Genomic DNA, 19,629 nt, shown 5'->3' on the forward strand with positions numbered 1-19,629 from the left:
GACTTCCTCTTTGTTCTGCTCCTGTCTAGCAAGAAAGAATAAAGGAAAGGGAGAGGAGGTCATACAAAGGAGCTGACTGAACAGACCATTACTTCATAATGATTTGGATATCAAGTCAGCTGTTTCTTTTTCTTTTTCTTTCTTTTTTTCTTCAGAGTGTAAGATACACAGCACTTGTGTTTGGAGACATTTTCTCATTTCATTTTTTGAAAAAATTTTGAAGGATTAATGACCATTAGGAAGATGTTGCCATTTTTTACTTTTTGTTGTTTGTTTACTTTTTGTTCCATGCATCCCCCAGCCAAAGACCCTGAGATCTTCCTCTTGGAGCAACAATAGGTGACTCTTCAAGAAAAAAACACAGTCAGTCAAGAAAAGTTTCCTGTCTGAGGATGTGCATCAGCTGGAGAGATTTGGGCTTACCTCCTTTGCTCAAACCTACAGAGAAGTCTTTGCAGCTCTTTCTACTCTCAAAATGGAATATTTGTGTATATCTCTCCAGAGTTCCACATTTCCAAGCCCCATGTGAACATTTCAATTTATCTTTGCAATATCAATCGTCCCATGACATAGAAAGAAATTAGATGAGAAGCAGACTTCATGTGGGAAAGTTGGTTTGTCAAGTTAACACACAGTGAGCATCTGATGTTTTTCCTTTCTCAGTTAAAAAAAATAAAAATAAAAAAACTTTTGTGAGCAGCATGTTTTTTAAACCAACAAAACCTTTGCCTAAGCTTATCAGAACTTCCTGTTCCCTTCAGTACCACCACTGCCTTCATTCTCCTTCTCAGCCCCCATCTCATCTGATTTCAACCCCTTCCCAGCTGCCCTCCCTCCCTAGAGTCCTGTTAAAGTGGTTTTAGTGGTGCACTCTACTGCATGCCCAGGCCCATTGCAGGCTCCTAGTTGATCCTCACAGGTTCAGCAAGCATCCCGACAGGCTTAGCTACAGTATCAGGAGGACTTGGAATTAAGTTGTGTCTCAACTACATCTGGGATTTGCAGTGCCAGCAACAAGCCTTGAGTTTCCATGGAGCCCTGGAGGTACACCATACTGGAACTTGGCTGTATGTTGGTCCAGGTTTCAGGCCTTTCTGCCTTGTTCCCTGTTCTGTAACCTGCCTAGTGACTCTCCTCCTAACCCAGTTTCTTCCCAGAATTGGGGACTGCATTTAACCCAGTCCCTCTTGTCTTGGTTCTTACATTTTTTTCTGGTTCTTGTTTCCTCTCAGACCCCAGAGATGGAGGGAGAGAATCTGTTCCCTATATTCCAGATCATTGTTTGGAGGTCCTCGCGCTAAGGGACAGTTCTCATAAAACTGTCTCATCTCTTCCCCATTTCCTGCCTGGAATCTGGTGCTGCCTTACCACCAGACTGTACCATAGGATAAAGACTAGTTTTCCCTTTGAACACAATGTCTCAACTTCTTGCCATAGCCAGACTCTGCAACTGCATTAGGTTTCCTTATCTGAGGCAAGGACCTATTTCCAATATGCTTTGAGGGTGAGTCCACTGTCTTTGAGAAAACCTTTTTGCTATTCCCTCCATTCTGCTGAAAAGACAGTTCTGTGTGAATTTGAATCAGTAATAAACTGCTGCTCAAGTATTACTTTTTCATTAAGTATAGTAGTATCAGTCTTCTAGGCTAGAAGCAGCACACTGGTAGTCTGACAGTAGTAAGACTACTAGTCTAGACTGGTAGTCTACCAAAATGTTTCTTTAGTAAATGAATTTGTATTCCTTATATACCTAAAGAGCCATAGGCTCCACCATTCTCTACTGCCTTGTACCTCACTTTTTCATGGAGGGTATTCTTATCCACTTAGCCTCTAAAGGCATTTAATTTTTTTTTAATTAAGTATTTTAATTCCAGTATAGTTAATATACAGTGTTATATTAGTTGCAGGTATATGTTACAGTGATTCAACAATTCTATACATTACTCAGTGCTCATCCAGATACGTGTACTCTTAATCCCCATCACCTGTTTTGCGCATCCCTCTATCTACCTCCCCTCTGGTAGCCATCAGTTTGTTTTCTATAGTTAAGAAAGGGTCTATTTCTTGGTTTGTCTCTCTCTCTCTCTGTTTCTTTGCTCATTTGTTTTTTGTTTCTTAAATTCCACATACGAGTGAAGTCATATGGTATTTGTCTTCCTCTGACTGGCATATTTTGCTTAGTATTATACTCCCTAGCTCCATCCATGTCATTGCAAATGGAAAGATTTCATTCTTTTTCTGGCTGAATAATATTCCATTGTATATATACCACCTTTTCTTTATTCATCTATTGAAGGACATTAGGGCTGCTTCCATATTTGGCTATAAATAATGCTGCTGTAAACATTGGGGTGCATGTATCCCTTTGAATTAGTATTTTTGTATTCTTTGGGTAAATACCCAACAGTGAAATTGCTGGATCATAGGGTAGTTCCATTTTTAACTTTTTAAGGAACCTCCAAACTGTTTTCCACTGCAGCTGCACCAGTTTGTACTCCCACCAACAGTGCACAAGGATTCTTATTTCTCAACATCCTCTCCAAAACTTGTTTCTTGTGTTTTTGATTTTACTAAAGGCATTTGAATTTTTAATCCTTTTTGTAGGCCTTGTTTTGTAGGCCTCAGGACCACTGCGCTACTACAACTTCCATTTTTCCTTTCACTTCTATTTTCATATTCCAATGTAGCTAAGCTAATTTTCACCAGGTTCTATGTCACTCTTGGTGGAGTTAGTGAGGACACCCATGCTGCCCTTTTATACATGACTAGAGCTACATCTGAAGAGGAGACACTTGAGCTATTTTTTCTTTTAATTAAGGTCCTAAATTATGGCGAATGTCTTTGCAAATAGGGGATTGGTGCTAGCTCTCTGCTCACAGTCAATTCCCTTCATTCCTCACTCTATGGCCTAAATCCTCATCACCCAGACTGCCTGAGGAACCCTCATGATTAATCCCATAAAGCTCTTTGTCCCTGTTTATTTTAGCCACCATGGGAATCCCAGTACTCATTAGGACATACAGATTCTCTAATCTGAGCCAATCAAACCCCTCTTTAACCTCTCACAACCCTTCTGGAAATAATCAGCAAAATCTTCTGAACACTCCCTTCAACTTTTGGCTCTCATACCTGATTTTCCCTTAGAGGAATCTCCTACAAACCTCTCAAAGAGTGCCTATTTTCTTTTCTAAACCCTTCTGCTATTGGCCTATAGATAGTTGGGTTATATTACCTTCTTGTCACTTCCTAGATACTTTTCCCTCTCCTCCAACTCCCCCAAAATTTTGAATCTTGAGCCATCAGACTTCATTGCAACTACTTCTACCTCTCACACTCCTCTAATGCTTTCTTCTCCCTCTAGACATGAGCCCCATGAGAGAAGGGACTGGACCCGATTTGTTAACTGCTGATTTTACACACCTTAGGTAATTGCCTAAAATATAATAGATGATCAGTCAATATTTTTTGAATGAGTAAATGAATGAGATCCACCTAGTGTACGTTTCTTCCTTACCCTGATCTCCTAAGTCAATATCCTCTTGTGTCAAAGGTACCAGTCTAGTCACCAAAGCTGGTGACATTACCTCTTTGTTCCCAGAATCCTCAAATACTGCTCAGGACCCATGTCATTCCTTGATCTTACAGTCACTCATATGTTACAATTGCCTATCTATTATCTTGAAACTAGCTCCTTCAGTGTCTGAATCCCTGGTTCTTCCATCTCTAATTGTTCCTTTTCCTCCCCGTTTTGGATCTTTTACCTCCAGCTAAATGTTTTCCGTGTTTTGTCCTCAGATGTTTCTTTTTTTATCTTTTCATTCTCTTTTTTGGGTGACAACATCGATTCCCATGAATGAAACATAAATCTGTGTTTTTAGCCCCACCCTTTATTATATGTCCCAATCCCTCATGTTTATCTCTTTGAGAGATATCTATACAGATATCACACTAATATTTCAGCTTGAACTTGTTTAAATGAAACTTAACCATCTTGTTCCTTGTTCCGTCACCTGTTTCTCTATATGATAATGAAATCATGATAGTCCTAGTCACCCATACCCACTTAGTTATGTAATCTTGTCCCTACTACCCATAAGTCTCTGATGTTAATTTCTTCTTTCCACTCTACAATCATTCTTAACTGGGGCATTCTTTACCTCTCAAATGAGTACTCTAGTACTCCATCCCTTTATCTTGAGAAAACAATGGTTTCTCTAGAGCACTTCCTTGATTTTGTCACTTCCCTGCTCAAAAGCCTCATAAGGGCCACATTACATGTAAAAACATTCCAAATTCTTTGGAAAGACCCCCATGGTTTAGCTAAAATATAAATTTCTAAAATTCTTTCTCACTCATTTTTTTTTTTTCACATTTACTTTATTCTTCAGTTAAAGTGAACTCCCTACTATTCCCAATTTGGGCTCATATTTTCTCCTTTTCCACTGCTGCTTTTATGGCTTATTTATTTGTTTGTTTTACAGTTAGCATTCTCCTCCACCACTCTACCCAATGCCCCATCTTTCTAAACCCTACAATCCTCTACAAATGGAAGCAATAGCATTACAGCTAATGCTTCAAATTATACCCTTGTGCACAAGTACTGGACTAGAGCACTTTGCCTTACAGCCACAGGGCACAATTAGGAAGGACTAAGTTCATCAAAAACATCATACATGCTACTTCACTGCACAGGACTTTCTATAACCGTCGTACTTACTTGTTCTTGATAAAAAACAAATCCCAGCAGGGACTAGAATTGTGACCCTGATTGTGAATAATGGCATGCATGCAGTGCCCTGCAATGGCTACCAGAAAACAACAGTGTGAGTTAATAGCCTGTGTTGTCTCTTAACTGCCCATTGCCAGCAATAGGTTTTGCTCTATATAGTCTAGATTCCCAGTTTCAAGGGTCTTCACTTCTATCAGACAGAAGTGCTGTAATGAGAACAAGCCAAGAAGGGAATGATGTAGGCAACAAGCCAAAAAACAAGTGTTACAACAGCCTAGTCAGGGAAGCAGAGGAACAAATAATTGAAATTAGGGGAAAAAAACCCTAGATTTTCAGAGGCAAGTGCAGTCTCATAAATCAGACTTGAAAATTTAATTTGAGGGCTTTTCTCCTCCTTTTTTTTCCCCCTTCCTGGAGTTGTGCTGCAGGCCTGAACAGAGGAAGTGGAATGTAATTAATCGATGTGAATCGGCTTCATTAATGGATTGTTACTCCCTCTGTTTCCTCTAGTCAAGAAGCGTTTCTAGAAGTGCTCTTTGGCAACAATGCTACACACAGTCTGGATCCATGGCAGGAGAAGAAACACTGAAATACTTGCATGAAGACAGCACATGTTTGCTATTGACTGATGAAGAAATTTAGTTATTTAGTTCATTAACTGTTCTGCCTACAAATACTACTCATGCTTTTTAATCAATTAACACATGTCCAATCAGGCCTGATTTCTTGCATCCATTATATATTGAGATATCACAGCAAAACAGTGAGATGTGAAGTTCCCTTTGCAGTTCACAAAGGGTCTTAAGACCCCTAGAAAACACACAATGATATGCATTTCTATACCCACAGCAAATACACCATTAATCTGCACTAATAAAGGGAACAGCAGGCTAATCATAGCTCATTTATATTTGGCTTTGGAATGTGTTATGTGGTTGGCAGAAGATTTACCTTACTAATTATGTCTTACTTAAATTAATAATACAGTTAATTTGCATTCCCTTAGCACACAACAGTTGACAGTGAAAAGAAATATGCTAAGTGATGAGGGGAAATCATCTTCTCTGATAGTGTGTGTATATGTGTGTTGATATTGTACATATATTTAGAATAAAAATCTTCAACATAGGAGGCAAGAAGAATTAAAATTATGTATGAAAATTCCTGTCTCCTATTGGCTAATTTGCATAGTCATTGTTTCTCTGTAGTTTTTCCTACTCTTTCTGAGACTAAATAAGTTAGGAAGCTAAATATTTGGTTAACAAATATGTGTGTAAGGCATCTACTATATCTGGAGCACTATGCTTGGTGCTGTGAAAGGATATGAAGTTCTAAAAATCTGGAGGGAGAAATATAAATAGACCCATTCCTGATATGCTATAGTTGATATTTGCCTTGTTTCTACAGATAGTAGAAACTATCTCATAGAAACCATGTCCTTCAAATCTGAATTGATAATGTAGGGGAAATGGAAGTAAATAATGGGTTTACTTTTGAACAGAATAAAGAAGTTGAAATGGGGTATCTGATTTCCTGGTAAATGAAGTCTATGAGCACAATAGACCTATGTATCTTTACTAAAGCTCTATAGAGTTTTAACTCTCCTCTCCCAAACTAGAATAAAGAGTAAGTAATATCCTCCAGCAATTCTAGTCTGGCATAATCACATTGCTCAGTTATTCCACTTTTGATACCTTCCCAGACAAACCCAGACAATTGTTCATCTTGGCAGATATGAAGATTCTATTATCCTTCAGCTGAATAATGCAATGTTGATCCACCTGCGTTTGGAGACAATTGTTCAAAAGTGGATATGGAAGGCAAACCCTGTTTTACAATTCATAAACATATATATTGACATTGGAATACAGATTTTTACATCTCTCACTTTTAGCATAAGTACTGCATAAGACTCTTGTAAGCTCACCTAAGAAATACCAGAGTCTCTTCTAGTATTCATTTCTGATTAGTTAGTACTTTGAATCAATATATATTAATTGATTTTATTATGACGTTGTAGAGGGGAAACGCGGAGAGATTTAAACCTCTTCTAGATTGGGGGAAGATGGTGGCAGAGTACGGGCACCCTAGGCTTGGCTTATCACATGAATGCACCTAGATAACTATCATGTCATCCTAATACACCAGAAATTGATCTGACAACTGGCAGAACAAACTCCACAACTGAAGGTAGAGAAGAGAGACCACATCAAAGAAGATAGGAAGTGAGGAGACATGGTTTGGGAGAAAAATGGATTGTGGCTACCATGGTGGAGAGGGAGCTGTGGTCATGGAGAAGGGCGAAGACAAACTAGCACCCAAGAGAGCACACGGTGGAAATGATTTCCCATAACAATTCGCTTGGAAAGCCAGAAGGACTTGAATTTTGTGAGTTCTTACAACCAGTAGGGCTTAAAACCTTGAGTTTTATTTTTTTTTATTATTTTTTAATATGAAATTTATTGTCAAATTGGTTTCCATACAACACCCAGTGCTCATCCCAACAGGTGCCCTTCTCAATGCCCATCACCCACTTTCCCCTCCCTCCCACCCCCCATCAACTCTCAGTTTATTCTCAGTTTTTAAGAGTCTTTTATGGTTTGCCTCCTTTCTTCTCTAACTAAATCCTTGAGTTTTAAAGGTCAATGTGCTTGGCACTGGCAGAGCTCAGAAGACATTGGGGCTGCTCCTGGAGAAAAGGCAGCGCAAACAACTTGTGGACATGCAGCATGGAAACAATGATCTGGAGAGTGCCTGGAGCACACAGTGGGCAGGTTAGCTGCTCATCTCAGAGTGTGTCCCATAGAGGCAGTGTTCACAGAGAGACCCCACTGGGAACAAAGGAATTGGTGGATACCATTTCCCTTCCCCACCCCTCAGCTTAAACACAGAGCCACCTGCGGAAACCACTGTAGCACCACCTAACTTGCTTACACCAAGCCCCCCACCCATGCTCTGGTAGAACTGCCCTTTCCAGTCATGCCTGCTTCAGTCCCAACACAGTGGGCCCCCTAGAAGACCAACACAAAACCCTGTTTGCACTGTGATTCCTGTCATGAGAGTTTTGTGGAGTCTTGGTTCTGGTGGTGATTGCCACAGGTCATATTTCACAAACAGATCAAAGCACACCTAGTTAAAACGCACCACGTTCAGGCCAGGGATAAACCATTCCCCACTATAGGCAAAGACAGCTTCTGCAAACAACTGGCCTAAAGGATAAAGAGGCTAGGACACAACAGCAGAGCACAAGCAACACACATTGGAGACACTCCCTGAAGCACCAGGTCCTTACAAATAGAGTACACTACACTGAAGGGCACTACAGGAACTCTTTTTCATAAGGCCATTACTGTCATGAACAGAAGACATAGTTGACTTTCTTAACACACAGAAGCAGGCACACAAAATGAGAAGATAGAGAAATTTGTCCCAAATGAAAGAACAGGACAAGGCCACAGCCAGATATCTAAGTGCAACAGATATAAGTAACATGTTGCCTGGTGGAGAATTTAAAGTAATGATCATAGAGATACTCACTGGACTTGTGAGAAGAGTGGAGGATATCAGGAAGACCATTAACACAGAGATAAGGAATAATAGAGCCAAAACAAAGTGCTCAATAAACAAAATCAGAAACATGCTTGATGGAATGAAAAGCAGGCTGGTTAAAGCAGAGGAGTTAATTAATGACCTAGAAGACAGAGAAATGGATAGTCAAGCTGAATAAAAGAGAGAAAAAATAATTATGCAAAATGAGAATATACTTAGGGAACTCAGTGACTCCATCATCCAACATAACAATATTCATATTATAGGAGTCCCAGAGGAAGAGAGAGAAAAGGGAGCAGAGAATTTATTTGAAGAAATAATAGCTGAAAACTACCCTAATCTGGGGAAGGGAACATATCCAGATCCAGGAGGCATAGAGAAACCCATCAAAATAAAAAAGCAAGACATATTATAATTAAAACTGCAAAATATAGAGATAAAAAATATATGAAAGCAGCAAGACAAAGTAGACAGCTACATACAAAGAAAACTCCACGAGGCTATTAGCAGATTTTTCAGCAGAAACTTTACAAGCCAGAAAGGAATGACATGATGTATTCAAAGTGATGAATGGGAAAAAGCTGCAGCCAAGAATACTCTATCCAGCAAAGCTATCATTCAGAATAGAAAGAGAGATGAAGAGTTTCCCAGACAAACAAAAACTGAAGGAATTCATGACCACTATACTAGCCCTGTAAGAGATATTAAAGGGGATTCTTTGAGTGGAAAACAAAGATAAAAAATGACAATATTAAGTAGGAAACACAAAAGCAGTAAAAAGGAATATTTCTGTAAATAATCAGCCAATTAACTTTTTCAATAGACTATATTAATTCAATAGATTAATTCCCAAAGGGAAACAGAAGCAAATCTAAACTATTGAAGCTACATCAAAATAAAAACCTTCTGCACAGTGAAGGAAATAATCAACAAAACTGAAAGGCAACCTACAGAATAGGATAATCTATTTGCAAAGGACATATTCAATAAAGGGTTACTATTCAAAATATATAAATTACTCATGCAACTCAACACTGAAAAAAACAGTAATCCAACTAAAATGGGCAAAAGACACGAGCAGACATTTCTCCAAAGAAGACATATAAGATGGCCAACAGACGCATGAAAAGATGTTCAATATCAGTCATCATCAGGGAAATACAAATAAAAACTACCATGAGATATCACCTCACACCTGTCAGAATGTCTAAAATTAACAACATAAGAAACAACAGGTGCTGGCAAGAATGTGGAGAAAAAGGAACTCTCTTGCACTGTTGGTGGGAATGTAAACTGGTGCAGCCACCCTGGAAAAAAAAGTGTGGAGGTTTCTTAAAAAGTTTAAGATAGATGTATCCTATGATGCCAAGCAATCACACTAGTGGGTATTTACTTAAGGAATACAGAAACACTAATTCAAAGGTATAGATGCACCCCAATGTCTATAGCAGCATTATTTATAATAGCCAAGATAGGAAAGTAGCCCAACTGTCCATCAATTGATAAATGGATGCAGAAGATGTGATACACACACACACACACACACACACACACACACGCACACACACACACACACACACACACACAGTAATATAATTCAGCTATAATAAAGAATGAAATCTTGTCATTTGCAATAACATGGATGAAGCTGGAGTGTACGATGCTAAGTGAAATCAATCTGTTCGAGAAAGACAAATACATATGATTTCACTCATATCTGGAATTTAAGAAACAAAGTAAATGAGTGAAGGGGAAAAATAAAGGACAAATGAATAAACAGATGCTTAGCTATAAAGAAAAAACTGATGGTTAACAGAGGGGAAGAGTCTGGGGCTCAATGCGGGGCTCAATTCTACTGAACCATGAGATCATGACCTGAGTGGAAATCAAGAGTTAGATGTTTAACTGACTGAGCCACCCAGGTGCCCCTTAACCTTCCTTCTTTGTGGACTTGGACAAATTACTCAATTTCAATGAATAAAATAAACACACTGATACCCATATATCATGGTGTAGTTACAAGAACTAGAAATAATATATGTTAATGCTTTAGCAAAGTGCTTTCTTATTTTAGGAATACTTTCTTTCTTTAGTGGAGCCATACTTTGCTTCTTTTTAATTGCAGTGACAGAAGTTTCAGGACACAAATATCAGAATGGTCAAAGGATTTCACAGGCCCTTTCCCTAGGATAAAATAATAAATAATAAATAAATATGATGAAATTAAATATCTAAAGCCTTTAATTCAACAGCTTACATATACATAAAAAGTATATGCCAATATTCAGTTCAATAAAAGTGAATATTATGGTATGGCTTTGAAAAGCTGATTCAAACAATACGTAATATTATTCCAGGAATATTACATTGTATTCTGAGGATCACATGTTCAGGTATCATCAAAAAATAAACTGGAAAGTATTGAGAAAAGAGTGGTTCTGATAATGAAAGAGCTCAAAGTAATCACAGAAGGGGCTATACAGGAGTGCATGGAGTAAGACCAGACTTCAAATTCTTAAAGGCTGTCAAATATCTTAAACATCATGGGGAAGAACCCCAAACAATAGAGTGATGCCTATTGAGCAGACAGATTTTTTTTTAACTTATATAAGTGAAGAAGATTCATTGTTCTAGGGGGAAAAAAAGCATGTACATAGGACCTAACAAATCCAGTAGAAAGTTTCACCTCCTTTGAAGCAGTAATGTTACTGGATATTAAACCTCCTTAAGCTTATTTTTCTAAACTGTAAATCATGTCAACAATAAGGTTGGTGTAAGGATTAAGTGAGGGGACATGTATAACAATACTAGCACAGTGCCTTTAACTTAAAAGATGCTCAAAAAGAATCTCTTTCTGTTTGTAACAGTTTTATGTCAAAAATGTTCAAAGATGGAATTGAGTGTAATGGGAGGCAGTGATTTTCCCATGCTAGGAGTTGGTTAAGCAAATGATAAATAACCACCTGGAGAAATATAAGAGGGTAGAGTCAAGCTTCTTAACTCAAATTAAATGTCTTTCAGAATTCCCTCCAACTCTAAATTTTAAGATTTTGTGATTATAAATGCATACACACAAAAAAAATCTTGGGGGAAAGATTAATGAGTAGCAATTATGTATTTGCAGGAGTAAACACAAATTGACCAATATTTGGAAAATTATCCTATCCTGTTAACTCATGGTAAAGTGATATGTTTTACACTGGCCAAGGGAAAAAATAAATGAAATTGGTAAAACTTCATTAAGCGAGCATATCTTTCTTTGCCAGATATATAGATCAGTTCTTCATCTTCAGAGGACCCTCTGACAATGATAAAAAATAATATTGTCCCTATTTGTCCCATTTCTTGATATTTATATTAAGGAAATATGTCTTTGTAAGAAATTATTATTTTAAAAAGTCAACTGGTGGAAATGATATACAGCAAAAAACAGAAAAGAATTTTAGTACATTAATGAGTGGAATGTTAAATTCAGCAGCAGCTTTGACTAATGCCATGAACTCATCCACAATATTCTAATGAAGAAAAAAGAGAAAATGAATTGTTCAGCCCGTATCCCAGGCTACCAGAAACATATGTATGCCAAGTGATAGGTGATATTTTTAAGAAAATTTAAAAGATAAATTATGGTATAAGGATTTTATATGTAATATAAAACTTTTAATCCAGATGGGATATAGGAGATGTCACATGTTTATCCAAGCTATAGTCACTTACATTGTTTTTAGTTATAACTTTACTGTATTTATGTGAGGAGATTTGGATACTGAAGAGTAGTAGGGCCCTTACATCATATCCTGAACTAAATGAAGGGTCTATTGTTTATGAAATAATGTTACATGAGAAAGTGGAAGACAATATTATATATACGTTGTGACAGAACCATTAGCTGTCCATAAAATCCAGTCTCTGCTTCTTTAATAGTAATAGATTTATAGTTTAGCACGTGGCTGCCGGCATTACATTTCCCAGTCTCCCTTGGAGTTAGAAGAGATCATGGGACTAATTTTAACAGAAGGTAAACAGAGGTGATGTATGACATTGATAGCCTTAAGACCAGCCCTATCTTCTCCATACTCCTTCCCCCAGTGTCTTGTAGACTGGAGTGATGAGAACCAGACTGATGTTAGCTACTATATAGTGAAGAAGTCAGAGCCACCATTAGCCTGAGTCCCTGACTGTGTGAAGCAGAGGCACAACTAACCTAGCTGTTATGTGAGAAAAATAAACTTTATCCATCTTGTTGGGATCACTAAACTTTGAGATTTTATTTATTATTTATTTAGCTATTTATTTATTGTCACAGAGGCTTAGAATTTGACTCTACCAGATACTCTTAGGGTACACAAACATGCATATTTATATAATAGTACAGTGACAAGAGGCTCTAGGGAATTATAAACAGTGATTGGTTTAGGTAATATTTTATAAAATTATTCAAATATTTTCAAAAGAAAAGTAATATTTATTTTGGACGATTAACTATGATGCATCAGTCAAATGTCAGTCTATACACAATAATATTTCTGTAGATTCTATCTTCCTCTGAAATCCACGGAAGGCTATATATTAAAAACAGGAGCAAATTGCTAAGGCAAATCACATTTTATTCCTAATTGCACATTTACCAGAAGAAAATTTGGCGTTTGATTTCAGCATTTAAATTCAATACTATTCAAGAGCAATCCAAATCCCTAAGCTCAATTAAAAAGGTCATTACCCTCTGGAACTGAAGGTGTTCTTTTAATTACAATATTGCTAATGCATTGAGAGAGAAGACAGTTTGGTTTAGTTCAATTAGCACATTTAAGTCAAAGCAAGTTCCAGTTGAATGTGGGTGACTTTCCCAATGTATTACTTCTTTGTCCCTTTTCCTTTCTTTCTCTTTCAATTCCTTCCTTCCTTCCTTCCTTCCTCTCTCCCTCCCTCCTTCCTTTTTTTTTTTAATGGAGTTTCAATATAATCCTGGCACTGAAGACTCTAGTCTCCATTTTATCTGTAAATTGCTGCCAAAGCTGTTAATAAGTAAGTGTATTAACATTTTGTTTCACAAAACTCTTCAAATTTATATGAATATTGACAAAAAAGTTTGATGAGAAATTTTTAACTTCACTTTCTGAGGTAGAATAAAACATTAACTGTGTTTTCCCAGCTAAAAACAATATGCAATTACTTTATCATGATATACGGCACATACTGTGCTATGGAAAAGGAAAAAAAAAAGTGAACATATTTGGTACTTGACTACAAACATATTAATTAAGGTTAATCTATATTAAGAAAGAGGCATTTCATGATGACATTCCAAGCCAAAGAATGCTAAAGAATATGTTCTTGTAGAAGGCTCTGAGCTTTCCTATTGGGTAGGATTCAGATGAGCCTCATTGTAAGTTTTCAAGTAAATGATTAACAGTCTTCTCTCTTTTTTTTTTTTTAACGTTTATTTATTTTTGAGACAGAGAGAGACACAGCATGAACAGGGCAGGGGCAGAGAGAGAGGGAGACACAGAATCTGAAACAGGCTCCAGGCTCTGAGCTGTCAGCACAGAGCCTGACATGGGGCTTGAACTCACGGACCGTGAGATCATGACCTGAGCCGAAGTCGGACGCTTAACCAACCAAGCCACCCAAACGCCCCAACAGTCTTCTCTTTAAAGTGATAGGTAAATCTCAGAATATTAACTCTTATGATAAAGCTAATAGTAACAAAACTCTGCTATCAGATTAAGAAATAGAGTTCATAACAGCTACTTATAACATCTGGAATTTAACTTCAGGGGAAACAGTTGATTTTAATTTGCCCAGGTTGGCTATGCCAGTAAGGGGCTTGGAGAAGCTGTTCATGCAGTCTCCCACAGACTGGAGTCAGCTAGACTAGACAGTTATTCATTCATCCATTCATTAATTCATTCATTCATTCATTCATTCATTCAACAAAAGCACTGTACAGCCCACTGCAAGCTTGAAGCTGGGCAGCCATACGGGGAAAAGGATAGACCCTGCTCTTTCTCTAAATTGTCATTAAGCCCTTGTCTTAGCAAAGAGGGAACAATTTCCCTTTAATTTACCACTCCACTGACAAAAATGCATTCAGAGCATCCTCTTTGACAAGCAATCTGTTTGTCTCTGTACCCTAAATAAAACCATATCTTTTTAAATATTATTATATTCAACTAAGATATGTTCTTTACAGAAAATTTGGAAACAATAAAAAAAGGAAAACAAACAGCCTCTCTCTTCCTGCAAATTATTAACATTTTATTTCCTTTCAGATTTTATCTCTTTCCTTTCTCTCTTGTGCGTAGTTTTTTTAAGTTGCAGTTATACTGTTTTTGTTCATCTTTATTTGCCCTTAGTGTTATCACAAACTTTTCATAAAAAATTGATAGCAGTGTATTTCACAATATACCATGATTTTTCTTTCCTTTTTTATACCATGATTTCTCTTATTGTTTTCTCCATTGGGGGTTATAATTGAGACAATCAGCTTTGTAAATAACATTTTCTTAGAAGTAGAGTATTGCATCAAAAAATAAATATATTTTTACGTTGCTTCACTCATATTGCCAATGTACATCCCCCAAGGGCTGTAACAAGTTACATTCCACATAATAAGACAGGAGACTGGCCACTTAATCACACTCAAGTGTGTGTGTATATTATATATTATACATACAATATTATATATTATAATACATACCATATATTATAATTATATAATGCATAGCTTTAATCAGGTGTATGTATAATTTTCTCTTGTCCTTACTTACATTTCAGTTAGTTAGCATACAATGTAACATTAGTTTCAGTTTACGATTTAGTGGTTCAACATTTACAGACAGCACCTGGTGCTCTTCACAAGCGCACTCCTTAATCCCCTTCATCTATTTAAACCATCTCCTCTAGTAAGCATCATTTTGCTCTCTATAGTTAAGAGTCTGTTTCTTGTTTTTCCCTCTCTTCCTCCCCACCATGATTGTTTTGTTTCTTAAATTCTATATATGACAAATCACGTGATATGTCTTTCTCTGACTAACTTATTTCACTTAGCATAATACTCTCTAGCTCCATCACGTCGTTGCAAATGGCAAGGTTTCATTCTTTTTTTTTTTTTCCTAAGTTTATTCATTTTTGAAAGAGGGAGTGCGCACGCACACATGCATGTGTGGGAGAGCGGCAGAGAGAGAGAGAATCCCAAACAAGTTCTGTGCTGTCAGCACTGAGCCCTGACAAGGGACTCAGTCTCATGGATCATAAGAGCATGACCTGAGCCGAATCAAGAGTCAGACACTTAACCAGCTAAGCCACCCATGTGCCTCAAGATCTCATTCTTTTTTATGGCTGAATAAAAGCTCATTGTGTGTGTGTGTGTGTGTGTGTGTGTGTGTATTGTATATTACATATATCACCTCTCTCATTCTTATGTTTATTTATTTTGAGAAAGCGTGCAAGTGGGGGAGGCACCGAGAGAGAGGGGGACAGAGGATCCTAAGGGGGCTCCATGCTGATAGCAGAGAGCCTGATGTGGGGCTCGAACTCATGAACCATGAGATCATGACCTGAGCCGAAGTTGGATGCTTAACCGACTGAGCCACCCAGGTGCCCCTATATATACCACCTCTTCTTTATCCATTCAGGTGATGGATACTTGGGTTGTTTCCATAATTTGGCTCTTGTAGATAATGCTGCTATAAACATCGGGGTGCATATAACCCCTTGAATTAGTATTCTTGTATTCTTTGGGTAAATACCTAAGTGCAATTCCTGGATTGTAGGGCAGTTCTACTTTTCACTTTCTGAGGAACCTCCATACTGTTTTCCAGAGTGGCTGCACTAGTTTGCATTCTCACCAACAGTGCAAGAGGGTCCCCCTTTCTCTACATCCTCAGCAACACCTGCTGTTTTTTGTGTTGTTAATTTTAGCCATTCTGACAGGCGTGAGGTGATATCTCATTGCAGTTTTGATTTGTATTTCCCTAGTGTATGTATAATATTATAATGAGATAAGAAAATGATCAAATGTCATCATTTTAAAATTTCCTCATATTTGTGTTTCTTGTTTTTTACTTTTTAAAACATTATTGATTTACCACCTGATTAATACATAGGATTTTTTAACCTTTATTTATCTTGAGAGAGAGAGAGAGAGAGAGAGAAAGCATGAGTGGGTAAGGAGCAGAGAGAGAGGGAGAGAGAAAATCCTAAGAAGGCTCCATACTGTCAGCACAGAGCCTGATGTGGGGCTCGATCTCAAGAACAATGAGATCATAATCTGAGCTGAAATAAAGAGTTGGACACTTAACTGACTGAGCCACCCAGGTGCCTCCAAAGCATGGGATTTTTAACAGCATTGTACATAATATTTTAAATTTTATTTATTTTTGAGAGAGAGAGACAGAGTGTGAGCAGGGAGAGGGACACAGAATCCAAAGCAGGCTTCAGGCTCTGAGGTGACAGCTCAAAGCCCAAGTCTAGGGCTTGAACTCATGAACTATAAGATCATGATCTGAGCCATAGTTGGACACTTAACTGACTGAGCCACCCAGTTTCCCTATACATAATATTTTTACATAGAAAACATTATATAGCATTTCATGTTATATAATTTTGCTTATTCTGTCAAAAATGTATACATCCATTAAGCAAAGAATGCTTTCCATAAAATTACCAATATTAAATGCACTTAATAATCATGTATAGATTAAACAAAAGTAGCTATTACCTTACCTTTAGGCAATTTAAGGAGGGAAAACATACATTTTGCACATAAATAAATATTTGATGCAAATATGAATATTTTTTAAAAAAATTAGAACACTGAGAAAAATGACACCTTTGATGAGTGTCTTTTTTTGAGAGCAAGAATTTCCAGATATATTCATTCTTTTAAATATTCAGCTTTGGTTTCTTTGTTTCTCAAACCACAAAGCTGCTGATAGCAAAACTTCAGGATTTTACATGAGTTCAAGCTATGTCTACTTTAACAGAAAGGTTAAAACAGAATTCAGAAAATGCAGTATTAAGAATCTAGCTTCTGTCTCAATCAATGTCCATTTTCATTGTAACCACAAATATTTGAATGGGATGGTCATATTTGCATCCATCAGCAGGTTCCTTCAATAACTGTAAAGACTACAAAATATATAGCCATAATCACAAAAGAAAAAAACAAAAAGTTTTAGGTTGTTCTGTTTTGTTTTTGCATTTTGTGCAAAAGTCACCTGTCAGGGGTAAATGTTGTGCTTCCAAATATAATTATACAATTTCCATAACGTAGTTCTTTGGTTGTACAATTTCCTCATATTTGTAATTAAAGTATGAAGCTATGTGAATAGTGTCTTCATATCCATTTCCTCTTATGGTGTTACTGATGTTTTGTTTTGTTTCTTTTTAATGGCTATTGTGTATGAATTAAACTATGAAAAAACAATTAGGTTACTCTTTTAAGTTAATTTGTAAGATTGTTATACATATTAAATGTATGAACTTATACTATGTCATATTGTTGCAAATATTTTTCACATATATATTTTTCAGACTGATTAGGAAATGGTAAAAATTACCTGATTTTTTTAAAAATTCGCTTTTCCAGTATTTTACATTGAATTTTGACATCTATAATCATAAGAAATATCTTCTATAATTATCACTTTTGTGTTACCTTTGTCAGGCTTTGCTATCAGAATAATGTCTGGATATTTAAATGAATTGATAGCTTTTTATCTTTTTTGCATGTTTGAGACAAAATTCTATAGCATGAGAATAATCAGTTATTTTAAAATTCTAAAAACTTTGGGGTCAATGTCTTATTTGGATGTAATTATTTGATAATATTTAAAAATTATCCATGACCAGGGTGCCTGGGTGGCTCAGTCAGTTAGCCTCTGACTTTGGCTCAGGTCATGATCTCACAGTTCGTGAGTTCCAACCCCACATCAGCCTGTCTGCTGTCAGCACAGAGCTGGCTTCGCATCTTCTGTCCCCCTCTCTCGCTACTCTTCCTCTGTTTTCTCTCTCTCTCTCTCTCTCTGCCTTAAATGTTTAAATAAACATTTAAAAAAATATTCATGACCACTGGCACATTTAGAATGTTTTTATTTCCTGGTTCAATTTTGGCAATGTGTGTTTTCTCAGAAAATTGTTTCTGAGACCTTCAAATGTACTAAGATTTAGTTGTACATAGTATATTTTTACAAAAAAAAATGTTACTCTGTTAACATATTCTCATTTTATCTTGTAACATTTACAACTTTATATGTTTAACTCATTATTTGATTTCCTGTGGAGTGGTCTTTGTTTTAAATAACCAGAGTTAACGCATATATAAAATCTTCTGATATCTCACTTCTAATAAGTAAATTTTTGCTTTTATCTCCATCGTTTTCTTTCCTTCTGCCTTTTTATTTTTTAATCAGGGAAAATATTAAAGAAAAAATGTCATTTCTTCACATTTCTTCCTTTTCCCACCATGGTTCTCTGCGGGCAGAGTTAACTCCCTGCTCCATTGACCTGGGCTTGGCTATGAGACTTGCTTTCAGTAACAGGATGTTAGTAGAAGAGAGTGTCAGGCCTAAGCAGGGGCTTCAAGAAGGCTTCTGTGTCTTCCTCTCTTTGCATCTTGTCATCTGCCCTTTGCCTTAGGAACACATATACCACATATACCACATAGACCTGGGCTTGGCTATGAGACTTGCTTTCAGTAACAGGATGTTAGTAGAAGAGAGTGTCAGGCCTAAGCAGGGCCTTCAAGAAGGCTTCTGTGTGTTCCTGTCTTTGCATCTTGTCATCTGCCCTTTGCCTTAGGAACACATATACCACATAGGGGGTGATCCTTCAATCAGCATTGTGGAAGTAAAAGACACATGGAGCAACATGAACCCAAACTACAGAATGGAGTAGAGTGAAAGCTCCTGGCCTCTGTCCAACCTCTTTCATCAACATAGTGGGAAAAAACATAATCTAGCCACTGAGACTGTGTGTTACCCTGCAGGGTAACATAGTGAAAAGTGACTAATACAATTTTACATTATCTTTCCTGTCTCAGTAAGTCAAACCCCTACTTCATTTATGTTTCATTTTTCTTGTTTAGGAATAAAAAAGCCAAAATGGTGCCACTGAGTGTAACTTTGTTAATATGCCAGAAATTTGATGTGTTCATTTGAAAAACTTTCTAAAAAGTATGAAAATATAGTTATTATTTTCCATTTGATCTAATATATAATATGTATATGCATATATAAATTTCTACATGTGTTTTTTTTCATTTTTTAATGTATTATTCATTTACAGCATTATTGTGGTGTTTTCAGAGATGTGGAACCTTATGAATTTTATACTTTTGAATAGATTCA

General features: G+C 36.8%; 1 protein-coding gene across 5 annotated transcripts in view; it reads right to left on the bottom strand.

The window, feature by feature from the left end:
• CTNNA3 (catenin alpha 3) overlaps positions 1-19,629 on the bottom strand; it is a 1,696,848-nt gene that overhangs the window by 787,428 nt on the left and 889,791 nt on the right. The gene's annotated exons all lie outside the window — the stretch shown is intronic.

This window comes from Panthera leo, chromosome D2, assembly GCF_018350215.1.
Source record: "Panthera leo isolate Ple1 chromosome D2, P.leo_Ple1_pat1.1, whole genome shotgun sequence".
Classification (NCBI taxonomy): domain Eukaryota; kingdom Metazoa; phylum Chordata; class Mammalia; order Carnivora; family Felidae; genus Panthera; species Panthera leo.